The following is a 27,975-nucleotide window of genomic DNA, read 5'->3' as shown; positions in this document are numbered from 1 at the left end:
CTCATGAATAAGGAATAAAACTCAATTTAATATGATTGTCTCTCCTTCATAGGCAGTCATCCAGCACATGAAGAATGTGGCCACCATATGGAGATCAGCTTGTGGAAAGGGCATTCGCATCATTTGCAGGTCCATTTGTCCCTCGGTTCATTTTTAATGACACTCACATACAGACCAGATCTACTCAAATATCACAGCTCTGTAGGAACAAACTCTATCCAACCTGAATGCCTTCTACTACAATTTAAACTCATTTATTCTTCCTTTATCCTCAGGAGAAAAGGGAAATATCTCATAATCTTCTTTCTTTTAATAAGACTGCCACACTTTGGAAAAAATTGTAATTTATAGTGTCTCTTACAAAGGAGGAAAGAAAAATCTCACTATACTCAGCCTTGACCAGCCTCTTATCATTTATGTATTCATTCTTTATTAGATTTATATAGTATCTTTCCCCTGAAGAGCTCAGGGAGGTTCTTTGCGAGAAGTTTTAAGCAGCAAACATTATTTTGACATAATGAGCCTGGCTCTGTCTCCTGCGGAAGGCAGGCAGATGATCACGAACAAACCAAGCCCGATTTATAAATGCAAAGCGCGGTAGGAAGGAGCAGGACTGCGAGCAGCGTCAGAAGGGCGTTTCCACCAAAAGGCGTTCATGTGACGGAGAAACATCAGCTTTTCATTCCCAAGAAGCTCACCTCTTGCCGTGTGTAAGGAAAGAATGTGGATGGGGAGGTCCCATGGGTGGGAAAAAGCAGTCCTGGATGGGAGAGTGAAGACCACAGAAGTGACGAGGGGTACAGGCGGCTCCTTCTGTAAAGAGTTAAGAGAGGAAGTGAATGTGCGAGGGGAGTCAACTCAATAACCTTCAAAGGGGAACCAGCAAGTAGGGAATCATAGGGGACCCTGAACCTTGAAGTTACCCCTGCCTTTGTCCATGACGTCCATACAGTCGTCCCTAGCCCATCGTGTTCATCGTGTGTCACCAGCACAGCCAGGAACTTTCAGACACGAAGACAAGTCTGAAGAATGAGAGAATCAGGGTTGGCATATGGTGAACACTACCTAAGTCTCTACTCTGACAGATAGGAATATAACAAATGTGTGGGTCCAAAGAATATTTGCAAACAGCTCCATTTTGTGTGTCAATGGCTGTTCTTCTGTGTGGGCCATTTCTTATCCAGTAGGGAATATAGTGAGTGGCAGCTGCTTTATTACTGATTGAAAACTGGTTAATGATGTATGACAGCTTAGCATAACAGAGAGGTGAGTAAATTTGAGGAGGGCCAGGTTGATCAGCAGAGTGATTTAAATGTTAGAAAATAGGATTTAGGATGAGAGGCTAAGGGAATTGGGGTTATTTATCCTGGGGAAGACTTTGGGAGGCTGTTACACAGCAAGCAAAAGCCAGCTGTTCTCCATTTTAAAAGACTAATCCATGTAATGAAATGCAGAGGGTGATGTTAAAATAAATTCACCAAGGGACTGAGGATTTTTTAAATATACATTTATGTTATGACTTTGGGGAACTTTCAAATATAAGTTATAGTAGAGAATTATAGTTGAAATCACAGTGGAAATAGCTATAATTAGGTATTTGGGAATACATATGTGGGCTTAAATCTAATTTTAGTCAAAACACAAAATACACAAACAAACCTCAATACCCTAGTTGTATGTGCAGGCTTCATTTAATAAGTTTGTTGTATACTCCTTATTTCCAAGATAATTATTTTAACTCAGTAAAATTTTCATTCAGATATGATTTGCCATAGGGTTTTTCCAGGGAAATAAACTAATTTGAACTTTATGGGTAAAAGGAATATTGCAAAATAATTAATATCAAAGTTTTACATAATCTTAGTTCAATAGTGAAAGTACTAGGATTTGATGATATGGTATAATCCTTTTACTTTCATCTCACTTTATGTAATTTACTTTACAAAACATGTCAATTGTATCACATTATGGATACATTAAAATAAATTATGACTCAAAAAATATTGTTTTATGAACCTCGTAGAGAATTACTTTGCAACCTAAAAAATAATCTTCATATGGACAATTCTGAAGCCATGTATTCAGTGACTCTTTTAGACTCGAATAGACTTATGCGAGGTACATATATCATAATTTTACTCACAGGATGAATGTTTGCCTTAGTCACTGTCTTTATAGGACTTTTTCTCACTGATGGCTCAGAATTTGGAGAGGGAAAGCATACCTTGTTATACATGTGCTGAAAATATTTAATCTCATATACGGGGTGTGTACTGTGTATAAGCACTGTAGATGCATTGTTTCTATTTCTCACAACTGTTATTAAAGCGAGCACGATTGCAGTGATTTTCCAGGCAGAGAAGCTTACCTTAGATTGCACCACTAGCAGGTGGCATTGCTGACTTCCTATCCAAAGACTCTAGAACATACCCACCACTTTCAAATGTGTTTATGAAAATTAATTGACTACACATAAAAGTCACTGTAATCTGGAAGGCTTAAATATTATATTTTATGAACACAGGGTTCAAATTTTAAACAAAATATTTAGAGCTGGTACAGCACAGTGGCTAAGACTATAAGCTTTGAGATTCAAATATTGGCCCCAAATGTTTGCCATCTCCAAAGTAGCTTCATTTGTCCCCTCTGTAATATGGATTTGATGAGAATACCTACTTCTTAAAGCTGTTTTGAGAATGAAGTGAAATCCTGAATGTAAAACACTTACTGTAGTATGGGTATACAGTAAATCCTCAATAATTGTTATTGGAGATACTAAATTACATGTTTATGTGGATATAAGTCTAATATTCACCTTTAGATAGCAAAACAACAAAATTCTGAGTTTCAAACTAACGTATGCCACTGACATATTATTTTACTATTTCCTTGTTTTGTCTTTCTCATACTTTCCAACTTTGTTGTCAAAATGGAAAATAGTAAAATGGTTGCAGAATCCTGCCCCTTTAACAAGCGTTTTAATTTGGTATGTTAACTTTCTTATGGGAGGCTGCTGTTTAATAATACATTTTCAGGAAAGCATGTCTTTCAGATTAAGTTGTTTACATTTCAAATCAATATGGTAAAATTCAAGTATATTTTCATTATTCACAGCCTTAGTTTCATGCCTTCGAATTATTCCAAAAATTTTCCCTCATCATAGCTAAGTGGTCTTAACAGATACATTAGCGCCATCTTTTGGCAAAAATGACTCATGAGCTTAATTTTTTTTCATAACTGCTCACTCCCAATGGAATCTTGTATATGGTCAATCTGTAATTGATCCAAATGCAAATAAAGTTGAAACAATTACATTATAAATTTTTAAGTGACTTTAATCTTGAAAGAATGAACTGAGCAACTTCTTCACTTCCTACCACAATAACTCAAAAAATAAATAGGAAAGAGATAGTTTAATAATATATTTTGAGGACACAGAACGCTCTTACCTCTCTGTTCTTTTTCTACACTTGCCCAATAATGCCAGATTCATATAAGAGCACTAACTCCCTAATTGCTGCGTCATGTGGGTCTGGACCTTACTGCAGAGTAATCTGAGATCTCTCCTATGTTCTCAGATGATGGCCCACTCAGTACTGACCTGCTTGGCCCAGAATCATTCTGTTCTAAGACTGGATAGGTTCTAGCCATCTGCCTTTCTCCGGGTGTGTGTCATTCTCAGGCTGTTCTGTTGGCCATTTTTCTACTGTGATACTGTGGAGGCCTTTGCTCTTACTATATATACCCTGACTAATATTTTAAAAATCAATATACCAAAAAAATTCTGAATTTATATTTATTCAGTTTCTATGAAGACTCTGAGTTGCAGAGTTTAGTAAGGACACTGTTTCCTGTCCTTTCAAAGAGAAACAGCTAAATGGGAAAAAAAATCCTGTTATACTCTTACTTATACATGTGTTTGCATCTAATGAACTATATTAAAGATGATTTGTTCACTAGAAATAATTAAGAACTTTAAATTTATTATTTTAAATGCTGAGAGATTATAGATAATGTATGGTCCATCATTTCCAGTAGTACAGAATTTTCCAAAATCTTGAAATTTATGTGTGAATTTTTAATTAATGGGAAAGAGAGCCAGCCATATCAGGTACTAAATATAACTTCACTTTTATCATAACAAGAAAAAATTGAAAAATTTATTGGGAAAATAAGACATAGCTCAATCCATTGTTCCTAAGAGTGTGTATTTAACATAGTGCAATGATATTAATAGAACACTACAAAGGAGTAACAAATTCATACTACTTCAAAATGGCATACTCGTAAGTAAAAATAATGTACTTACCAGAAGACAGTTGGATAACAAATTGCCTTAGGTCAAGTTCTCTGGCTCCATCCTAAGATGGAGATATGCGTGCAGCAACCTTGTTAGGTAGTGCTCGATACAAAAACCCCGAGCAAATGGGGAAGATGAGGCGGAGACTGAACTGCGATGCTGATCAGCAGAGGTGGAAGCCAATCCTTTGGGGACCTCTGGAGCAGGGATGGCTCCTCGAAGATGTCCCAGATTTAGGCAGTGCACCTTTGTCCCAGTCATCAGATGTGGGTTACCTGCAAGGAAAAGATATAGCCTTGTGCAAGGCAGCTCGTCTTGGCAATTCCCGGATGTCAACAGTGAGCACTCCCAGCAGCTGGTGAATGAGCGCCTCTACTGCCAAGGGGCAAGCTGGGTGGTACGCTTCAATACCCACTGCACTGCTGTAGTTAGATAAGGGAGAATTCCTACTGCTGGTATTTTTAGTCCTAATTTTAGCCTTCTTCACTAACTTGATATATCTAGTCCATCCTTTTACTCAAATTCTATTTAATGCAGAAATTATTAAACTTACAGTGAAATCTAAGATAAGAATGACAGACTCTTAGCTCACAGTGACATATCAGATACCATGTTCTGAATAGAACAATCACTACATTTTTTGGATAAATTCTTCTGGCACTACTTTCAGTGCCAACCTTTTAGCATCTTGGTTTCCAGATGATGTACCAAGACACTCTGGGGCACTGCAGCAAACTCGCTGGAGAATCCTGGAATATTTAACTTTCTGAGGAAGCATAACAGTGTCAGGCAGCCTGTGAAACGGGGTTCACAGTGTTAACAGATCACGCTGTATTTTTTTTGATGATGAAGTTTTGTAGAGGTGTAGCCTGGGTGAAATCTACTAACATCAAAATTAATCATGGAACAAGAAATAAACATGACAAGGTCCAATTCAAGCACAAGGTTTGAGAAACTGTCACACCCAGTAAGAAGCACACATTTGGCTAATAAGTAATTGTGGCTAAGAAAGAAAAGTGAAATACTGTTTTTCAATGTAAACATATTACTTTTTTAAGAGACTAATGAGTTGTTAAGACAAATATGCATGAACACCTATGGGTGCTATAAAAAAATTACTGAGTCACTAGTGGTGTCATGAACCAAGAAAGTGTGAGAACTGGGTTAGCATGTGATCATGGTTGAGAGAAGGATTTCCACGTAGAAGAAGCTGCATGTGCAACAGCCCTGTGTCTAATATAAGAAGACCCTAGTATGGATGTGATGGACTGGCACAAAATGATGAGGTGGAGGAGAGCAGGCCAGATCTGATACCTGTTATAGACCTATTAACTTGGTATTATTCCTTGAAGGCAATAACAAGGGTTTTAATAGAGGAGAGGCAAATGGTCAGAGTTGCATTCTAAAAAGATGGTTCTAGCATCTATCAATAAGAGTACGGTAATTTATAAATATTTGAGACAGTTTAGTGACTCAGGGGAGATATAATATATACCTAAACCAACACAAGTTTAGTTAGAATAGAAAGGCCAGGTTTTAGATATATAATTAAGAGAGACTGGCCATCAATTGAATGCAAGATGTAAAGATAGAAATTCAAGAATGACTACTTGACTTTTGGCTTGTACCACTTGAAGATCAGTCTGTACCCCCAAAATGAGGAAAGCAGTGGAGGAGCATATTTTCGCAATGTTCAGTTTTGCTTTGGCACATGGAACATTTAAAGAGACCTGAAAATAGAGCTGCCCACATGGATCTAGAGGCCCCCGTAAGACCAAAGAAGTGAATTTTATGCCATTAAAGTGGAAGATATTATCCTTCTACTTTAGAGGTACATGGAGTGAGAAAAGAAGAGTCTATGACCCCTGGGACTACCTTCAGCTGGAAAAAAAGAAACCCGGAATAAAGGACACCGTTTCGTGCTGGGTACAGCACTATCAGAAAGCCAAGCACCTCGTTTTCTCGCTCTCCTTCCTCAAGGTCAACTCAAGTTCCAAGACGCAGCTGGAGCTCCAATAACCTGTTCGGGCAGGAGGAAGAGGGCATGCCCGCTCTCTTTTAAAGAGAGAGCTGTGCCTCACAGGACATTTCTTTCATGGACCAGCAGCTAGAAGTCACTCAGATGTGAAGTCACGAATTCATCCAAGTTTGCCAGAATTTTCCCGGTCTTACTACAGAAAGTCTCTCGGCCCTGAAAGCCCCTCCGAACCAGCCAAACAGGAACAGCTGGTCACCCAGTCACATGATCACATCCTGACGCAGGAGAGGACGGAACTCTTAAGCTGTTGAACAATGGACTCAGTTTAAAACAGGTTCTGTTGGTCAGGAGGAAGGAAAAATGGATGCACAGATAACATGGGAATGCAACAGGCACAGGTAAGCAACGAGCAATGTCTCCTTTATTTGTTACAGCCCGTGATCAAGACTTTGGCACATCAACCTAAGGGATGAATGGAGAAAGAGAAGGTCATTAAGGAGACTGAAAAAGGACTGTTGGAAATGGAGAAAAACAATAGCAACTGAAGAACAGTATAAGGAAAGAGTAAATGTCAAGAGGAAGGTTTCCCTATATAATCAAATACTGCAGATAAGGCCTAAAAAGTATTCCCAGTTGAGTTATAGCTAAAAATTAATGCAGCCATGGGTCAGGGTAGGGGGTGGGGGTGGGTATCTAGGAAGAGAAAGGTCGCCAAAAACTGGAAAGAAACAGAAGAGGGTATGGGCAAGTGGAAACAAACCACACTTACCTCAAAACTTGAGCAACATTAATGCTCCATCTCAGGCCGATCCTGAGAACAGATGTTGCTTCAGTTTTTTCCCCAGCTTTTTTAGATACAATTGACATGTAATATTGTGTAATTTTAAGGTGTAAAAGGGAAATGACTACCACAATTAGCTTAGCAAATACAGTGAAATGACTACCGCAATAATGTTGGTTAACACATCCGCCACCTCACATAGTCACATTTTGTGTGCGTGTGGTGAAAGTGTACTCTCTTAGCGATTTTCAAATATACAGTACAGGGTTAGCTCTGGTCACCACTAGGCCACCAGAACTTATTTACTGCACAACTGGACATTTGCAACCTTTGACCACCTTCCTCTAATGAGACATCACTTCATGCCTGTCAGAATGACTGTTACAAAAAAACAATAGATAACAAGTGCTGACCAAGACATGGAGAAATAAGAGCCTTTGTGCACTGTTGGTGGGATTGTACATTGGTACAGACACTATGGAAAAGAGTATGCAAATCAAAATTTCTAAAATAATTGAAAATAGCACACCATGTGATCCAGCAATTCCACTTGTGGGTATGTATCTAAGAGAAATTAAATCAGGATCCTGAAGAGAGACCTACCTACACCCTCATGTTCATTGCAGCATCATTCATAATACCCAAGACATGGAGGCAACCCAGGCACTTGGTAGTTATCCAGGGCTAGTGCCTCAGTCCCTTCAGAGAACACAGTTGCTTTGCCTCAGAAACATTATTTCCTCTGACAGAGAGCTTCTTGTAACTTAGGCACTCTCCTGTCTGTATCTTTCTGCCTGGCAACCTTACAAAATACTTTATGCATGCTTGTGGTAGGCGCTGCCTGCTGTCAACATATGCCCGGTGGAAAGAAAAGCTTCAGGGGGTTAATTCTCCAGCTCTCCTGTCTATAATCACAAGATTCTTGACATGATGTAAAGAGGTTATGGTTTTTGATGGCAAGTTAAACATAACTTCATTGTAAAGCGCAGGGTCCCAACCTCCTATTTATTCCCAGCTTGCTCACCCACGTACTTCAGCACCAAATGTTTATCTTAGCAGGATTTTAGGTTCCAGATTTCTCCTTATGTACCGACTTCTTGCTGCCTTCATTTTCTTTTTCCTGTCCCATTTAGATTTCATGGTCCATCGCCTCCACCAAACCTTTTTTCCAGTTTGCTTCCTTTCCCTATTCTCCTTCTCTGGAAAATCCCAACCTTGATCAGTCTCGCTCTCCCGCTTCCCCATCTGAGCAAAACAGCATTTGAGCGCTGCTGAAGAAACTCACACGAAACCCCTTCTCAGCTCTCTCACCCGTCCTTCACAGAAAGCTGCTCTATTTTCAAAAACCAGACTACTTTCTTCTGTCACCTGCACTTTAAACTCAGCAGACAATCTCACCTTCCACCTCAAGAATCAAAGCAAAGCCATCGGACGGGAACTACTTCAATCCTGACACAGCTACAAAATCCTCGTGTCGTAATGAAGGAGATGACTCTCCTTCCTCCCCATGTGTGCCCTGGACTCTGTCTTGTTTGCCCTACTTTCTTGTAATATTGTCAACTGCCGTGTCCTTTACTCCTGGTTATTTTTCCCTTCTTTTCATTGGTACCTTCCCAGGCATAAGCTAGTAAAACTCTCTCAGAATTAAAAAAAAAAAATCTTCTTGACTTTTTTGTTCCAGCTCTCTCTTTACAATCAGTTATTTTGAATAAGTCGTTTATTCTCACTACCTCCATTTATAATTCCCCATCTGTAAATTTTGCAACTTACTCCAATCTGCATTCTGTCCCTATTACTTCACAGAAATGCATTTCAGTGAAGTCATCAGTACTCATCATGCTGCTGCAGCCAGTGAACTGGTGTCACACCCTTTTGTCTTGGACTGTGAGTGAGGACGTGCAGTGCTCAAAAGAGCGCCTGAGTTCACATCATGGCTTTGCCACTCGCTAGTTGTGTGACCCTGGGGAAGTCCATTGGTGATCTACTTTTATACATAAAATAGAGTACAATAGGTAACTTACCTAACAGAACTGATTTGACAAGTAAATGAGGTAAGTGATACTTAGGACAACATACAGCACAAAATTTATATTGAATAAATATTAATTTTGGTCATGATTATTTTTGTCTGCCCCTTTTATGGGAGACAGTTTTCCAAGGATTTCTCACATTTTGCACACCTTGAGAGGAAAGGCACTGACAGCTTTTTTTATACATAGTATCTTTTTAGAAGTTAGAGACTTCCTTTAGAGAAGGTTTATTTGCTGCCCAGTATAATGAAGATAATCTCTCCCTCAAGCAAAATTGGGCAATTTTGCTTACAATCAGTGCTAAAAAAATTGGTGTTTCCTGAGCTCAGAGATACACAGCTGTGATGCAAACTCATATGTGTGCAGTGTCCACCTCGGCCCACCCTTCACTGGCCCCAAGGAACTGGGGGGCAAGGGAAACATTTGCAAACATGAAGTTCATGTTGTCTGCTCAGTCATGGACAGTAAAGTCCTTTAACTCTGACTCAAGAGTTTCTTGTCTTCATCAGTATCCCTGATATTGTGGCAGACCGCTTGTTAGCTTAGCAAATACAGTAAAATCTCAGGCCGTTCACAGTTCTTGGCACTCTGACACAGCCCCGCTTTGGAAACTTCAGAACATCTTCCTGAAACTCACTGCCCTCATCATTCATTAAGCTGCATGGCTGACTCCTCCTGTGACCCCTTCTTATTCTTTTTGCTTCTTACGCCTAAAGTAATCATGGGTATTGTTGGTGTTCCTTGGAATTCTGTCTCTCTTTACTCCTCCACCTGAATCTTTCCATACCTGTCTGAAATATTCTTCTCTCCCTCCACGGTTTCAGTTAGCATTTCATTGATAACGACTCTAAATCTATATCGATATTCCAGACCTTTCTGCCAATCGCCAAAACATCTGTCTGATTAGTTGCTAGACACTTTTATTTGAATTACTCTTTGGTGCCTACAACCTAGCAAAATGAAAATTGAATTTGTCTTTGTCTCTTGAACATTTGCTCCTGCTTTAGTTTCAGTAATGGAGCTATCTCCCACGACTGTTTCTCAGAGTACAATACAGGTGCCCTCCCACTCATTTACCCACACTGTCAATCAATAGTTTGTCAATCAAACTCCTATTCTGGAAGGGTTCAGTGTGCTGAGCAATCCTGGCCATACAGATGTATGTCCTATACCCAAAATATTTTAGGGGTTCAATGTCAAATATATGAGTGTTAAGTAATGTAGATAATATTATTTTTTAAAGTAGAGGGAAGGTCCGTCTGCCTCTAGGTATGATGGAACAGATGCTACCAGACTAATTCATCCACCAAAACAAAACAAAATAAGATGAATAAAACAAAAACAGCTGTTTGGTGACATCAGAGAATAGTAAGAGACCACGTGAGTAGTCATATTTCCAGAACAAAGGGAAATTCATAGAGTGGAGTCAGATGTTCTCCAGGGCTTTTGTCCATAGAGGCACATGTTAGTTTGAAGTACTGGTCGTACGAACATGCCAGAAAGGAGTTGCCTACAGTTTGGAACCTTCACTGGCCTGAGGGAGGAAAAATGAACTAAGGGCTGAAAGCAGACAAAACCTGAAAACTCAAGGTGCCAGAGAAAAAGAGAACCACAAGTAGGTGAAGCCAGCTATCTACGTGAAATTGCTCCTACGAAATCTGTCAGTTCCTACATTTCACATATACAAGGGCAGCTGCCAAGTAACCAAACATAAAGCAACTTTATGAAATCAAAAACTCAGGTAGAAATATCAGCAGTTTCCCAGTACTGGATACGGAGTTCAAGACCCAGTAAAGAAGAAGAGCCATAACAGGCATCTTACGCATTCAGTTAAAATCCAGGAAGAGCTAAACCCTAAGAAGACAAACCCAAAAAGGAACTTGAGTCCATTAAAGGTGATCTGCCTTCTATTTGCCTGACAAGAAAAAATCAAACCCTTTCCAGGGGAGGAGAGTGTTACCTGAAGATTCTAGAATTATCAGTATATCACTATTTAACTGAGAATTGTCAAGAATATCAAGAAGTAGGATAATGGTCACACATTAGGAAACTAAAGAGACAAGGTACACAGACCCACAGGTAATCCAGACAGTGAGGCTATCAGACATGGACTTTAAAACCATATAACATGCTTAGGCAAACAGAAGAAGAGAAAAGAATGGACAGAAGCAAAATTAGGAGAAACTACCTGAAAAAAATTATAAAACTGATGAAAGACAACTAGCCTTCTAAAAACAGATTTAAGAAGTTATAGGAACCTCAAACAGGATTCTAAGAAAACCACACTTCTCAAAAAAAAATGGGCAAATGTTCAAATAAACACTTCACAAAGGAGTACAACAAATGGCCAATAGGCACTTGACCATGGTCAGCAAAGGCTGGCATGGTGTGTCCATGTTTGCCTCTCATATCTTATTTCCTATACTCTCTGCCTCAACAGGATCCTTATTTCCATTCTTGCTACAAATCCAAAAGGTCCAAGCCCAACCGATGTGCTTCTCCCATTCTTTGGAATATGCTACCCCACATCTTCATGTGATTAACCCCTTCTCATCATTTATAATCAGCTCCAAATTTCCTGAACAAATTAGACTCTTCCCCCAGTCTCCCTGTCATGAAACAATATTTAATTTCGTTATAGCACTTCCACTATTCAGTATTAGCTCCTTTGTTCACTTGTTTTATTTTCTTTACTGAATGGGTATCCCTGCAGCATCTAAATTCTATTTGTGCAAAGAGATTGTCTGCCTTGTTCACCACTATATCTCAGGGCCTAACAGAAAGCCTGGCATGTAATACATGCTCAATTTTTGATGGTTAAATAAACAAGTGAATGGATATACATGTAATAATAAACACTGACTTCATGAGCTAATATGTAATTATCTTTAGATATTTATCCTCAAGATATCTTTATAATTTTCTCTTTCTCTATTCTACTTACCTAAACTCCTCAAGATCCAGCTATACTTTTATATTTACATGATGACTTACTTGACTAATTCCATTATTTATTTTCTGAATTTTGTATTTCTTTGTATTTTCTAAATTCATACAGACTTAGAGCTTAATCATATATTTTATTTCATTTTATTTTTTTAAACTACTCAAAATTAAAAGTTCATTTTGCTTCTGCATGAGACTAAAAACTCCTTGAAGTAGTCCTTCTATATACACTACGGCATGTAGCATTTTATTGAATGATGTTCATTGGTTTACAGATTGGTTGATGATGAATTTAATATAATAGACTAAAAGTAGAAACATGGCAACAATGATTTATAAATTAAGAGAAACAGTGTTAACAGAAAGGAGGTTGTAACTATTTGGGACCATTTAGAATATATCACCACCATCCTTAATTGAGATGACCCTCATTTGAACGGTTCTAAAGGTCATTTTCCAGTTTATTTTTTTTTCTATCCTTTTTTCTCTATCTTCTCAATGAAAACAAATGTGACCTGTTATGCTGGTGATTGTTAATGTCTGACTGTCTTCGAGTCACTTTTATTTGGTCCATCTCCAAAACTGAACTGTTCTGTCTAAACAATAAGAGAAAGATTGTAGTGCTTGGTTACTCCCCTTCTTCTTCAGCTATCCAAAACCTATCAGTCCTTTAAGACTTGCTCAAATCTTACACTCCCTAAGGTCTTTCCTGGCTGATCTAGTCCAGATTGATCTTCCTCCCACACTTCTGTGCATCCCTCTTAGTCCTTGGCATATTGATAAGTAAGTGTTCTGTGAGAATCATTGAATAAATCAGTTTTCTTTACAAATAACTAAGGCAATTTAATATTTAAGGAGTAAGAAAATAATACTCAATCCATTAGAAGATCAGTATGTTTCAAGCATTTAAAGAGAAATCTGCAGATCCATGAATAACAGAAATGCAAAGGATGACAAATGCATGGAACTTAAATTGAAGCAAAATAAAAGGATATCGAGTACAAAAAGATCAGACAGACCATCACTTTTAAAGTGAATAGAAGAAAGAGCATTTGCTATGGTTTTAAGAGGAAAAAGCGTTATCACTTATCAAAAGCAAAGATGATTTAGCTTGGTTTCAGCAACATATGAAGGATTAAAGAAAACATAATACTCAGACACAAAGGTGACAAGAGACTGAAAAAAAAGAAAATTGAAATGTGAAATACAAGAGAGAGCTCTTACAGAGAACAAGTAAATGAAAAAGAAAAAAAAAACAAAGGGGAAAACAAATCACTTATTGCAGTGTGAGACAGAAAGTAGGAACAACTATATAGAAGAAAAGATAGCCAGGTCTCCCCAGAGTGTGAAGGATAAAAGCCGACTTAACTGAAGAAAGCCAAGAAGTAACTATCTTAAATCCCCTGAACTCCCTGGAACAAAAGACCAAGAATAGTATTGACATATACAGGGTAGGGGTTGAGATAAAGTGAAGCAGCCGGGATACAGAAATGGGATTAAAGACAACCTTGGAGTATATTAAAACATTTCAACAAAAACAGGTGAGACACAAAGGGACTAAATCATCTGCAGAGAAAAATACAGCACTTGTACTGCCCCCAAATGAGAACGCTGCGTTGCTATGAAATGCATACACCAAAGAATATATAATGCGGATGGAGTTAGAAGGGATTCCAGGACGTGCACTGCGGGGCAGGCAGGAACTTGAGCCCACATCAGTGTGGAGAGGAAACATGCGCTGGACTCAGCCGGTGAGGACCACGCCACGGCTCAGGCAGAGGAAGAAAAGGGAGGCAAGGTAATAACTAAAGCAGAACGAACCTGATATTTTCAAGAAGCCAAAATATAACGTTTCAGGGTTACAAAGAAAGAGGGAAAGTGAGGCAGCAGGCACAAAATGAATCTAAGAAAACTCGCTTTATGACGTTTGCTGGGAAAAGGAAGAGATTTAAGTTGAAATGACAAAGTCACACAAATGCAAAAGTCGTCAGTAGATTACCAGGGCAGAAAGTCAGGACACCTTCAAAAATTAAGACAGGACAACAGCCTTTGTACAATAAGGACGGGATGGCAAGGGTTGGGCAGGAGGGCAGAGAAGAGAGGATTTCCCCACGCAGAGGCTGGGAGCACATGTGCCTGTATCCTACATAGAGAAAAAGAAACCTAGGAATCAAATGAAGAAAGATGAATTAAGTAAAATAAGCAAAGTAAATAAATACAGGAGGAAAGAGAGTGAAGCAGTGTAAACCTGAAAGAAATATTTTGTGCATCTAAGTATTCTACAAATAAACTTCAAATCTGTGAAGGATAACATTATAGGGGAAAAAATGTAGTTTCTCATTTCGAAAAAAACAAAGACCTCTACATCACATCATATACCCAATTCACGGCCAAGGGTGGCATTTAAATATGAAAAATAAAATGCAACTAAAAGAAAATACAGTGAATATTTATCTGGTCACAACCATAAAGTGAGCTTTCTAAACACATATGTCAAAGTCAATCCATAAATTGACTAATTAAAACGTTTGTATGTTAAAAATCACCATAAAGCAATATAAAAGGTAAGTTCACAACAAACTAGGAGAACAATTTACAACCTATATAACAAAGAGTTACCAATTTTAATACAGAGGTATCTCTGAAAAATACTTAAGAAAAAAATATCCTAATCAAGAACTAGAGGTTCACAAAAGAAGAAATACAAATAGCTTCGAGCCCTTTAAAAAGTTTGTTTCCAGTACTATTTCAGGAAATATGAAGTTACTAAATAATATGATAGCTTATTATACCTGTCAATTTGGCAAAAAAAAAAAAAAAAGAAAAAGTAAAACTCTGTAATATCAAGATCTCATGTGCAAACATTCTCATTTTCCCGAGTCACACGTAAATGGAGGTATGCTAACTGACAACAGATCTCATAGCTTAAAAATTCAATTCAACTGACTTTAAGATAGGAATTAATCTGAAGTAATAAAATGGGAATGTGAAACAAAACATTTCTATAGTAAGGCTAATTGCAAAATTGTAAGAAAAAAACTTGGAAACTAATATTTAATATAATTTGATCAAACCAATCACTCAATATACATATGATAAAATATTGTGCTAACATGTCCTAATATTAAAAATTATGTAGTAGGAAATATGTAATGAAATGTAACACAGTCACAACATGCTACATGCATGAAAATATAAACAATGGTCATCCTGAGTAGTTGGTTATAAACAACTGTTTTCTTATTTATATATTTCCTAAGTATTTAATCCAATAAATAATCTTTATTTTAAAGATATGACAATGTAAAAATGTCATAGTAGAAGATAATTTAATGACACAGAGTATAAATGGATTAGAAGATAGGACATATATATTTATGACCAGAAACACACTACACACAAACACACACACTCACCCACACAGTTTAACTCTAGGAAATTATATTGTATTCTAGGCTATTTTAATGGGTGATTTTTCCAAACCGTTCACAAGAAATATTTATCACTTTTGCAGTAGATTTGAAAAATGTAATTGAATAAGAACCACTTTTTTTGGCTAAGATAGAACAGTTATTAAATTGATATTTGCAGAAAATCAAGGCACACAGCAAAAGCTGTTTTGTGTGTGTATAATGGGGTGAACCAAGAATGATGACTGAGAGAAAGGAAAAGTAATGGAGAAACAAGTTGGTTTAATCTGGTTGCAAAGAGAAACAACTGCCTGGGGAACATTTCAAGAAAAGTAAACACATAGAAAATGAAACAAGAGATCAAAGTTGATTTTCCAGGGTCAACAGTGATGAATTCTCTTCCCCAAAATGTAGGGGGCAGGAGTCCACGCTGAAGTGGGCATAAACACAGCATATCAAACGTTCCAATAAGAGGAGGGGTGGGAATTTAAAGTTGAGTAGAAAGATCATGTTCTGTGAATATTTTTGAAATATACCATTGAGCCCCTACTTGAAAAAAAGTCATCACTGTAATGTGTGCTGAGTACAAAAGACAGAGAAAGATTTTGAGAGAAAGAGATAGGGAGGTACTCTGTTCTTAGGATCTACCGATCTACTTGAAGAAACAATAAATGTAAATAAATATAAGTGATTAATAAATATGTATGTGTTAGAAAATATTGGGTTATTGTCAGATAAGTAGTATCAACCACAAGACATAAATGCTCAGAGCAGGGCAACACAGTGAAGGGCCAGGGTTAGCTAGAAAGTTTTCGCTGGGCAAATAGGATTCTGGTTGTCATTTGGATAGTAGAGAATGAGTAGACAATGTGACAAGGCACTTGGGGGACCGGAAGATGACATCACGACTGCTATTCCATAGAGGGCAGAAGTGCTCGGACAGGCGGCGCAGGGGAGGAAACAACCGCACACCTCCGCGCACGCCCTGTGCCTCTCCACGCGGGGCAAGGAGGAAAACATTCCCTCATCTAGCGAGTAAGACGGGACTGCATAGGATCATTTCTAACTGCAAATCTAGAATTCTACAACCACCCTGTGCTCCATTAAAGGGCTGACAAGAAGCCAACAAAAGCGATCAAGAATTTATCCAGTTAGACGGGTATAATCTGTAGGGTCCCTGAGGTGAAAGGGGTGCCAAAACGAAGAAGAGACAAAGTCAAGGCCGTGAGCAGGCAAAGACACACTGCCTCTGGCAGCTACAGAGGTGACTCTCATGGGCAGGGTGAGCACAAAGGTATGCTTCTCTGGAGCAGCCAACTTAATAAAAACGGGGAAAAGGGACCTACAGTTCACAGGGAGAGAATGTGATTTATGTTGTGCATCTGAAACACCAAAGGGGCCACAGCTGGAAGACAAAAAAACAGCTGGAAATCAGAGAAGGGCCCTGAAGTGTGTAAAGAGAAAAGTTCATTCTTGTCATTGCAGCAAACTTTTATTGCAGGCCCTTGTTCTCATGTGACCTGAGAATGAATAAGAAATGCAATGTCCCTAGAAAAACTCATATCCTGAGGTCACCATGGGTGAGGAAAACATTTATAAATGAGGATAAGACACCGTGTTTCTTGGGATAAATTGTGAACGAAGAAACATATATCATGGGGGGAAAAAAAACAGGGAAGGAAGAAAGGAGAAAGGGACATAGAGGGAGGGAGGGACGGATCGTCCACTGGGGGAAAGTCAGCAGCCCTTAGGAAAAGGAGAAATCAGTATTGCTTCTGGGGCCGGTGAGGAATATAATTTGCATTTAGGGAAGTTCTCACGATATGGACTTTATGAAATGTAAAATGCCTTACAAGGCCCTAGTATGTCTGAAACTCATCTCTAACCTTACCTCCTAACTCACAAATGACACTCAAATTCTACAGACTTCCAGTTTCCCATACACGTCAGTTCACACTCCCAACTTAGGGCATTTGAGTTCCTGTCCCATCACCTGGAATATTCTTCACTCAGATACCAATGGCTCATTCCTTCACCCTCAGCAGAGACCCTCCCTGGACCAATAAGACCAATACATATACACAAGCTCACACACTCACACACACATTTCTTATCACTATTCCTTGGTATGTGTGTGTCATTTTTTTCCCCATAAGCACTTATGGCTCTCAGTACTGTAAACTGCATTTTGCTCATTAATTCAGTCATTTTCTGTCTCCTTATCTATGACGTAAAATTTATGAAGGCAAGAGTTTTGTTCTCTTCTGTATTACTAGGCCTGGCACACGTATGTGCTCTATAAATATTGGGAGAATGAGTTACTATTAAAATTATAAACAGTGTACTAGTTTTAATCTTTGAATAGAAAAAGACTGAAGGTTCTATGCACTAAAGAGTAAAAGACAATCAGTGAACAGAAAGGGGATAATTTCACTGTTTCATTTTTTAGTTAGCTAAAAACCAAATAAATGGATAAAAGCTAATGTGGGAGCAAATTTCCATAAAAACTTAATGTTTAAAAAGAAAACCAATTCCCCTTACAGCACTACAGGGGATGATAACTGTTTAGAGATATTTTCTGCACCAGGGGGAAAAGTTGAAATTTTCCCAGGTAGAATTATTATGCACTGAAGCACATTGATAGAAGACCTGACTGAGAGATAGAAAAGTTAATGAACATAGTTTATATTTTATGATGCTTAAGGAGACAATGATGCATAAAGAGAATGGAAAGTATGCATTTTGGTTTTCTAAGGAAAAATTCTAAGTAAGACTCTGAGAAGACCAATTAAATATACCAAACCTGGGGGAACATCTCCATCACTACAGTATTGCTGTTACACTCACAGATGAGCAAATCGAATTAAAGAAATTAAAAGGCCAGGTCATTGTGGAACACAGGAGAGAGAGCCCCACTACATAGGGACTTTTTCAAGAAAAAGCTAGAATAACTCATTGTGATGAGGAAAAGCTACGTAATTTATGTAAATTACATGCATAGCTCTGTTTTGTGTGTGATGATACACACAAAAACAATTGTATAAGAAATTTGCCCATTTCTCCAAAACCTTAGGGGTGAGATTATGCCTTACACAATAGAGAGCACATGAACTGTGTCGTCTTCATTTGGATGAGCAAAGGACTTGGCACTAGGCTTCCTGTAGCAAACTCTGAACAAGTGTTTACTTAATGCAATGAGGCATATAAAGGAAAAGGCAAATAATGACCCCAGAGTCTGTTTCAAGAGAAAGGCACAACACTACATATTCCTGTTGGGACAGTGAAGAGTATGAGAGGCACAGCACCAAAGAGTAAAATCCCACGATAGGCATTAGAATCAAGTCAGATATACTGGGAGAAATAGAAACGGCTCTTCCTCTCCTAAAGCCAGAGAAGCATCTTTCCCTCTTAAAGCAAGAAGTACTGATAGACGCATGCAATGAGAAAGGGTAACACAGCCAGGCAGCAGGTGAGGTAAAAAGGTGTACGAGGGCACAAAGAACAGCAGTGATAAGAAAACAGAAGGTGAAGGAATTATACATCTGCGCCGGGAGGGAGAAAGCCATGTGCACCTGTGGCACAGTGGGGAAAAATTCACAGGCTTGGGCACCAAGGCAGAAAGACAGCGCACAGGGGATGGCTTATAAAGATCTCTCATTTCCCTGGAAGGAAATACAAGGCATCTGGATCACACTGGGAACAGATGAAACACACGGAGGGAAAGGTGCATCTGGAGTCCACAGAGGTATGTGGCGGGGATGGGGCAGGGGCGGGGTAGGGGAGGTACAGTGAATGGATACAGCTGATAAGTGCAGCGAGCAAGAATGCTGCTCATGGGAACCCTGACGGAAAAGTTAATATTCAAGAGTCTCACCAGGGGAAAATGAGGTACTTTGTGCTCATTGACAGGTGTAAACACGCTTAGAGAAGCACTGTTAAAAGTGAAGCCTTGAGGAATCTGTCAAGAATGGAAATGATAATTATGAAGCAAAGGGAAGCTGATATACATTGTGCATTGGTGATGGGCGTGTAATAGGGACTCCACTCCAGCCGAGTGTTTCTAGCACACAGAAGGAAAGATGAGAAAGATAACCATGGGGAATGTGGTAAAATAAATAAATAAATAAAAATACAAAAGTCTACCAAGGAGAAAAGAAAATCTGAAAATAAAATTCCAGAATGCACTAGAAAAGCATTTAAAACAACTGCAGTGCTTTGGCAGATAATGAAAAGTGTACCCAGTGTCCAGGTAGAAAAAGCAAGACCCAAGGGATTTACTTAAGGAGAAAAATTTGAGCTGTAGTAGTGAAATGATGATGCATTAACTAAATATAAATATTCTTTAGCTCTTCCTGGATACAGTAACCCAGAGTCTACTTTTTTAAGATGGCATTTAAGGATCCTGAATGGGAAAAAAATTTAAAAATTTGGCTATTTTATTCATGTATGAGTTTCACCAAGAAACTAATTTAAATATTATATGGAATATTTCTGGGCTGGCATGGCACCACTTTCCCAACATGCTCGGGCATGCTGAAACAGACACAGTCACTTGCCTAGAATGTTAACAATATTGATTAGCATAAAATAACATTGATTCAGTTTGGGGGGTTCATAAATATAACAAACGACGCTCTCCCCATGCCACTACATTTTGATTCCATGCATCAGTCCTTGGATAAATAGAATATATATGTAGGAAGTCACCTCATGAGCTATAACAATGCCAAGAATCGCCACTATTGCAATTCTGGGATCCACCACTTGCAGCGGCCCTGGGATTATCTCCAGTTGCCTCTGTGGAATATGAGCCTGTCTTTCTTACATAGAAACTTCTGTGTTGAGTGGCAAAACAGAAAGTAAATGGCCCGAAGAGGCAGGAGGTTTAAGAGGGCAGGCTCTCTGGTAGAACAGATCTCTGCACTTACAGTTCAAAGAATAAACAAGGCTGACATGGAGGACTGTACCCCCCGTTCTCCAAACTTAACTGCCCTGATATGCAGCTCACCCCCGGGGTCCAGGAATCTGCTCATTGTTCGGAACTCTCTTCTCGTGGGTCCAGGTCCAGTCAAGGGCAAGTCTTTGCCTTTCCATCATCACCTCCTGTTCTGTTGTTCGGCTCCTCCACATTTCCCTCCTGGATGAGAGCTCCATAACTCACCTTGTTGACTTCCTGTGCGCCATGCTCAAATGCATCCTTCACAGTGATGAAACCTTATCCTACCTGATGACATCAGTCTCCTGCTAATTGGCTTTTGCTGGTTTCTTATCACATATGAGGCCAACACTCTTCCTCCAAATGATAGGAAAGATATTTTATGGCCTCCACCCATCTGCCTTTCAATCTCATGTTCCAGAGCTCACCCACATCTACCTGTCCAGTTAGTTGAGTTACTGATAAGTCAACACAGAACTTGGTGCCCCATACCTCAGTACAGTTGACTGTCCACTTATTTGTGGATATTTTTCACTAAATATATTGAAAAAATGTTGGAAATCTGATGCAACTTAAAAAGCCATTTTCTTTTCTCTAGTTTACATTATTGTAAGAGTATGGGATATGATACATGTCACGTACAAAATAGGTGTGAATCAACTGTTTATATTACAGGTAAGGCTTCCAGTCACCAGTAGGCTATTAGCAGTTAAGTCTTGGGGGAATCAAAAGTTACACATGAATTTTTTATTGTACTTGGCATTGATGCTCTTAACCACCATGTTGTTGAGGGGTCAGCTGTACTTAGCACATGCCATTCCATCTGTCAAGAATCTCTTCCTTGTTTATTTGATGACCTGTTGGCTTTAACAGTGCTGCTCAGGGTTGCATGCCTCTGTGAATGAAGCATTACTTATATCTTCAGTATCTGTAATTATCTTCTCTGTGCTATTTATACTTTTACCATTGTGCATATCACATTGGAACTTAATTACTGATTTAAGCATATGCCTTCCCCACTTGATTGTGATTTTCTTGAGAGTAAAAACTGTTTCTTATATATCCTTCCCTCCACATTTCATAAAGTGCTGTGAGTAGTGAGATTATAGTGTTTGTCTTGGTATCTATACAACCCAGATTAACTGGGCAAAATAATCTGGGAGAAATGGAGATGCTCTAAAAATACACAAGAAAGATAGCAATACTGAGATTAGATATCAAAAGAAAAATTAAATCATAGAAATTAATGTGTGCTGAGATAAAAATGACAAAAATGTAATAATTACCTATTAAATCTGAGTATTATGTCAAAATGGTGATCCATTTGTGTTTTAACTGGCAAAAGATCTAAAAATTATGCACAAAAATGATGAAGACTGTGAGAAAATGAAAATTACATAGATTTACCGTCAGTAAACTATAATATCTCTGTGTTATGGAAAAAGAAACAGTGATATACTGACAAGATAACAGAGAATAGCAAAGTGATTACTGACTGTTTGAATGGGATAATATAATGCATTCTGCCTGATGTGCCAAATAAAAGAGAGGTTTTATAAGGCAGCAGAAGAAATGAAATTCTTAAAAACTCTTAACCACAGAAGGGTGAATACCATAGCATAAAGTTTGAAAGAAGACTCCCCAAACCATAGACAGAGTATGAAATATGAAATTGATGAATAATAGAGAGAAGTGAAGATAAATTTTATTTAGCATCAGAAGAGAAACAGCAATTCATCTATTGAGCAAGGGGAATAGACCATATAACTTGGCACACAAAGAAGAGAAAGGGATGGTTTCAAGGTCTGAGAACAGAAAATAATTTTCTGGACTTGCTTAGACTTAATAGAGAATCCCATGCTGAAAGATAGAGGAAATAATTTGTCTATGGGGCCATAACACTAGTACTAGTGATACTATAGAATGGCCACATGGAGGGAAAGATGCTACTTCTGGGGAGTGAAAGGAAGGGTGGCCACAAAAAAAGAATCAGCCACCAAGAGAGAGAAAGAAGCCCTAGACAGAGGAACAAAGAGAAGAGAAGTACTGGCCCTCATTCAAAAAACAGGAGCACAGGGCATTGGTAAAAATATTTGAAAGAAGGCAAGGTATATAGCATAGGGAGCAGAGAAAACACTAGATATATAAAAGGAAACACTTTGATTTTAGACACAATGTGAAAAATCCAATGAGAAATTCTGATGCACCAGACATATAAAAAGAAGAAAAAAAATATCAGCCTTCTAGACTCTCCACTGGGAAGGAAGAAAGATAACTTTTTAAGCTTAAGAAAGTCAATGCTTTTCTGAGAAAAGGAGTAAAACTTTTAAAAGAGACGTCTCAGATTATCTAGGGAAGGTAAAATATAGGGAAATTATGTAATAAATGTATAAAGGGAAATTTATGATGAAATTAGTAGAGGTAAATAGAAACAACTAATAAAGGAGAGTTCCTGAAATCATGTTTCTTCAAGAGAGATGGGAATTGAGAGATGATTATGGTGGAAAAGGCATGGTAGCCAAAGAAGAAAGAAAGAAGAATCCCATTAGCCTTTCATCTTCCCCCGGACTGGGGGCCAGCCTGTTGGAAGTACTAACTGGAAGACAAGAAGATACATCATACTTAAACGGAGATTGAAGAAGATTAATAGATTGGATAGGAAACCTAATTTTAAAAATCATATAAAAATGTTCTGTCAATAAAACAACATTTGCTTTTTCTCTATTATTTAGGATTGACCATAAAAGCCACGAGGTCTGCCACAATTTTTATTTGATGGCGGGGGGGTGGAATTTCCTGCTGAATACAGTTTAAATGGAGAACAAAAGGCAAAAAGTGATGTTGCATTTTAATTATATCTCAAAAGTTGTGTGCAGTGAATATGCCAGTTAACTATATAGTTGTGTAATTAAATATACCAGCTAAATATATATTTTATATTTTTTATTGATGTGAGTATTCATGGAAATGTATTTGTATATGTATTACCAAAATGCATACACCCACCTATTCTGTGAAAAGGCCAACACTAAGGACCACAGAAGACAGAACTAATACTGTGCAAAGCTCCAGATACTAAGGATTGAATTGAGTGGTCAAAATAAACATGAAAAATGGAATAGTAACAAAAGAGTTAAATAACTTGTGTAGAAAAGTATATTTCATTTAAGAAATATCACAATTTCTTGTGATTTTTATTATCAGATATTTTAAAAGAAGTGTAAGGTAGGGGGATTAAGAGCAAAATTTCTGGAGTAGACTGGAAAGATTTTACAAGGGAAGAAATTGGAGTTAGCTGAACCTGGAAGGAGAGTAATATTTAATCATATAGAAGAAGAAAAAGAAACAAGGATTATAGATTCTGAATACAGAAACAGTGAAAATAAAGCATAAGAAAATAAAAGGGTAATATTAAGAGAAAAAAATCAAATAACTCAATGAATAAATACTTCCTTGAACTGCCAGCCAACCTGCAAAATCCATCATGGATTGTCATGGATTAAAACCTGAAATAAGGCTTAACATTAATTGACATTGGTGTTTTGACATGGAAAACTGGGGAGCTTCAAATGGCCTCACTGCAAATTTCCCCCCAAACTCAGTCCCTGTGGCTTAGGTGCCTTAGCTAAACAATACTCCCACGTCAGCAGGAAGTTTCAGTTCCCTGCCAGTCCACAGAATTATTCAAACAAGTAATCACGTCCTCTCACTGGGACTAGGAGATACCCTGTCCTGTTCATACTATAAAGCCTGCTTCCCACTCTATTCCCGAGCTCAGCTACCACATGGCCCCATGTGCCATGTGGTGCCCACCTCCCAGGCTGTGAGTAAATGTGAATGACAGACTGCGGCCGATCTCATCTCTCCGGTGTCAGGTGTGTCTTTGGCCATCCTTATAACCCTAGAGCAGGAATCTCTCCCTCATCAATAGAGTGAAAGGAAAATCATTAAACACTTGCTGAAACACAAAACCGAAAAATGATGCCTTGAGCTCATATCAGATCAACAGAATCAGAATCTCTGAGAGGTAGGGACCAGGGATCAATATTTCTTGAAGTTCCCCCCTAGTGATTCTAATGTGCAAAAGATCCAGAGAACCACCATCTTCAAGGAAGGGGCACATGCTCCCCCTTTACCTTTACCTTCTTGGACTGCAAATAAGGACAAACTATTAAGAATGATAGAATAAGAAGGCAGAAGAACTGTGGGTCCTCGGAACCTTGCTGGTCCCTCATACAAGCTCAGAGTTTTACATAGTATCTAAAATACCTGTCACCTTCTAGCCTGCTACTTCAGGTCTCCTTCATAGCAACCAAACCTGTGTCCTAACTAATACAGACCTTCGGTCCTGAGTCCGTTGTCACTTATTGGGCACTTAATAACAGAGAAACTTCTTACCCTGTCCCAGTGAACTAGTTATTTCATCTTTAAAAATGGGTATAATTATTATTCCACATCCACTTAAAGATTATTGATAACTAAAGATGCTAGAGAAAATTCCAGACACTGGGGGACCAAAATTTAAAACAAACTGTTCCTTGACTTGTTTAAACTCTACAATCGACACTTTGCAAATGATAATGGTCACACTTTACAGATAAGGAAATCAGATCACAGAGAGGTTAGAAGAATTCCTCAAGGTTATAACAGCTGGTTGACAGTGAAGCTGGGCTACTAGTCCAAACACTTCAGCTTCAGAGACCATTTTTATCTATTCACTATACCAAGGGTCAGTTAAATGAGAATTAGAGTAGGAAATACATATTAGCATGTCTATTACTTATAGATATGAACAAGTCTCTCCTTCTCCCCTCTTATCCTAATTTTCATTGAACAAACTCCATTACACACACACACACACACACACACTTTTATCCTGCCTGTCATGAGATTACTTACAGAAAACAGTAGTTTTCCAGAGGATGATACTGAGGCAAACTGTTGAAAGGCAATGAGGGAAAATCCTTTAGCCTGGGTAGGAACATAAATTGTCGACCTAATATGGAAAGAAGTACCCATTTCCCCACCCATCTCCAGCAGCGCCCCACTCAGAAAAACAATGCTAAATCTGTACCTGCTGTTGCAACACAAATTTCAGCAAGTAAAAGCGAAAGTTCACTGATAATACAACAGTAAAATAACATGCAATGTTTTGTTTTGACAAACAAAAGTCAAAAACAACATTCACAAAAATGACCTCTATCCTGAAACAAAAAAAAATCAAGGATGGAAGCCCCAAGGACATAAAAATGTTACAACTGGAATGCATGCTGAAAAGAGATGTCCCTCCCTAAACACATTAAAGGGAAAGACTGTCACAAAGCAGACACATTGACAGGAAAAGATGTCCTGGTGGAGTAGAGAGAAAAGCATACTCCTAGAGCATATGGTAATAAAAGATGAGGTCCTGGAATACAGAGGAGGACTATGTCTGACCCACGTGTCCTGAAAGATGACACACTTGAGATGCTGTAAGGGAAAAGATGACTTACCAGAGAAGTCAGTAGGCAAAGTACAGAATGTTTAACTATTACAGAGACAGATGTTGCCTGGTGAATAGCTCTTTTGAGTCAGCTTACCGTGTTCCGTTTGTTCCTCTTACGTTGTGGGGCAGGGCAGAGGAATTATAGGGAAGCCTCCTGAGATCTTCCCATCTTACCAGAATTCCCCTTGTTTTTATCGACTGCATTTACTCATTCAACAAAATGTGTTTTCCAAATCTGTTAAGAACAACAGTATAATTTTTATTCCAAGGAGCAATAAACAAAGCCTGAAATCTGAAAGTCTGCAAGCACATTCAGGAATGTACAAACAAAAGATTTTTCCAATAAATAGTGCTGTAAAACTCCTGCCATCTTGGCCTTAAGGTATTGAGCTGTCTACTTATTCATCCATATTATACATATAATGTTTACTGCAAGTAAATTCATCTTTATTGCTCTATTTTAGAAGGTGTTTGGACTCAGATCTATTCTGACAGAAGAACAAAAAAAGTCAGTGAAATACCACATTAATTATGCTTCCAAGATACCCTAAAACCTTCAAAATTCCAAATCCACATTTAAAACAAAATTAGTCTATTAATCTACAAGATAACAGATAAAATGTGCCAGAGGCAATTTTAAATAAACAACGTATCTAGAAAGCTGGAGAAGAACTATCACTGATCTTCTGATAACCCCTGTGCCCTAAATGTGACCAGAAGCCCTTGTTCAAAAAGTTGTATCCACAAAACAGCAGATCTTGGAAGTGCCGCATTGAGAGTTGCTTTCAGCCCTGAAGTAAGGGGAGGTTTATCCCTGTTTGTGCCTCTCAGCAGCCCTGTGATTGCAGGTAGCTCACTGAACATGTTGCCCTCTCAATTTCATCTTCTGTAACATCAGGATCCTACTAGTACATATGTCACAGGGCTTTCATAAGAATTAAATGAATTAAAATCTATAAAGTGCTTAAGATAACACTTGGGGCATACATATTTGATATTGTTACTATTATCACATGACCTACTCTCAATATGCCCTCAGTGCATTGCCTAGATATAGCCAAGACCTGAATAAATAGGACATTTATGCTTTTAAAATATTAAAAATATCAAGGTACTGTGCTTTTCCTATCAAATTAGCAAGGATTAAGCAACATGAAAATAATATTCCGTTAAAGGAATAGTTGAATCTGTATCTTTTCACTTGGCTGGTACACAGCTAAACTGGTACAAACATTTTAGATCTTCATCAATTATTTTGCTATGTTTTAATGTAGAAGATAGGAGAAAATATATAACATGAACCCATGGTTACTGCTATGCAACACACACTATGTAAGCATTATTTAACTCATATAAGAAGAGCTAAAATATGATCCTAAAATTCATATGCAAATATTTACAGAACAATGTAGAAATTTATACATATCATAAGAGACACAGATAAAATGTTATGAGGATTTAGAGTTGAAAAAGTCACTTCCAACTAAAAGTAATTGTATCAAGTTTCAGAAGATCGTGACATTTATGCCAACTGGAATTTAGACTGCCAGAGAATGAATCAAGATAACATTTAGGAATATGGGCAAAATATCAGATATAGGACAGGACTGGGCATAATTAGGAAAAAGCAATCCATCTGGTTTGTCTACAAAGTGATACAAATGGACATTCTTTGTGATGGCTCATGTCACAAATGAAAAAATCACACATGTGAAGTCATGGTACCTTGAGACAGTTGTGAAAATTAAATAACATTCAGGTAAATGGTGTTTAAGTCATTTTATGGTTTTTTAGTAAGGCTTTAAAATTATGATTCCCCCCAAAAATCACAGATTCTGGAACATCTACCCTGGATATTGGCCAGAAGTGACTGCATCACCTTTGAGAGTGGATGAGCTTCCCCAGGTCTTTCACACTGCCCCCACCTCTAATTCCTGCTTTGCTGTCCCCCTTCCCTTGGACTGGAGTCTGCAGGCCACAGGAGGACATTACCACCTGGTGAGGTGAATGGAATGAGTGAGATAAGCTTCAAGACTAGATTGTCTCTGTAAGTTAAAAAAAGATATATATCCATGACTTATTCATTCAGTAATTTATACCAGGGTAGAT

General features: G+C 38.2%; 2 long non-coding RNA genes across 3 annotated transcripts; one reads left to right on the top strand and one right to left on the bottom strand.

The window, feature by feature from the left end:
* Window positions 1–54: 54 nt before the first annotated feature.
* Window positions 55–27,975, top strand: LOC140846138 (uncharacterized). The gene is made up of 3 exons (XR_012125057.1): window positions 55–129; window positions 19,115–19,190; window positions 27,699–27,975. It is a non-coding gene; the product is annotated as an uncharacterized lncRNA (long non-coding RNA).
* Window positions 61–6,933, bottom strand: LOC118971685 (uncharacterized). 2 transcript variants are annotated; one of them, XR_005060268.2, is made up of 4 exons: window positions 6,254–6,933; window positions 4,310–4,575; window positions 924–1,022; window positions 61–813 (listed from the first exon to the last, which is right to left on the bottom strand). It is a non-coding gene; the product is annotated as an uncharacterized lncRNA (long non-coding RNA). The 2 variants fall into 2 exon arrangements; XR_012125056.1 differs by having other exon boundaries at window positions 61–1,022.

This window comes from Manis javanica, chromosome 14, assembly GCF_040802235.1.
Source record: "Manis javanica isolate MJ-LG chromosome 14, MJ_LKY, whole genome shotgun sequence".
Classification (NCBI taxonomy): Eukaryota; Metazoa; Chordata; class Mammalia; order Pholidota; family Manidae; genus Manis; species Manis javanica.
This window is presented reverse-complemented; position numbering and strand designations above follow the sequence as displayed.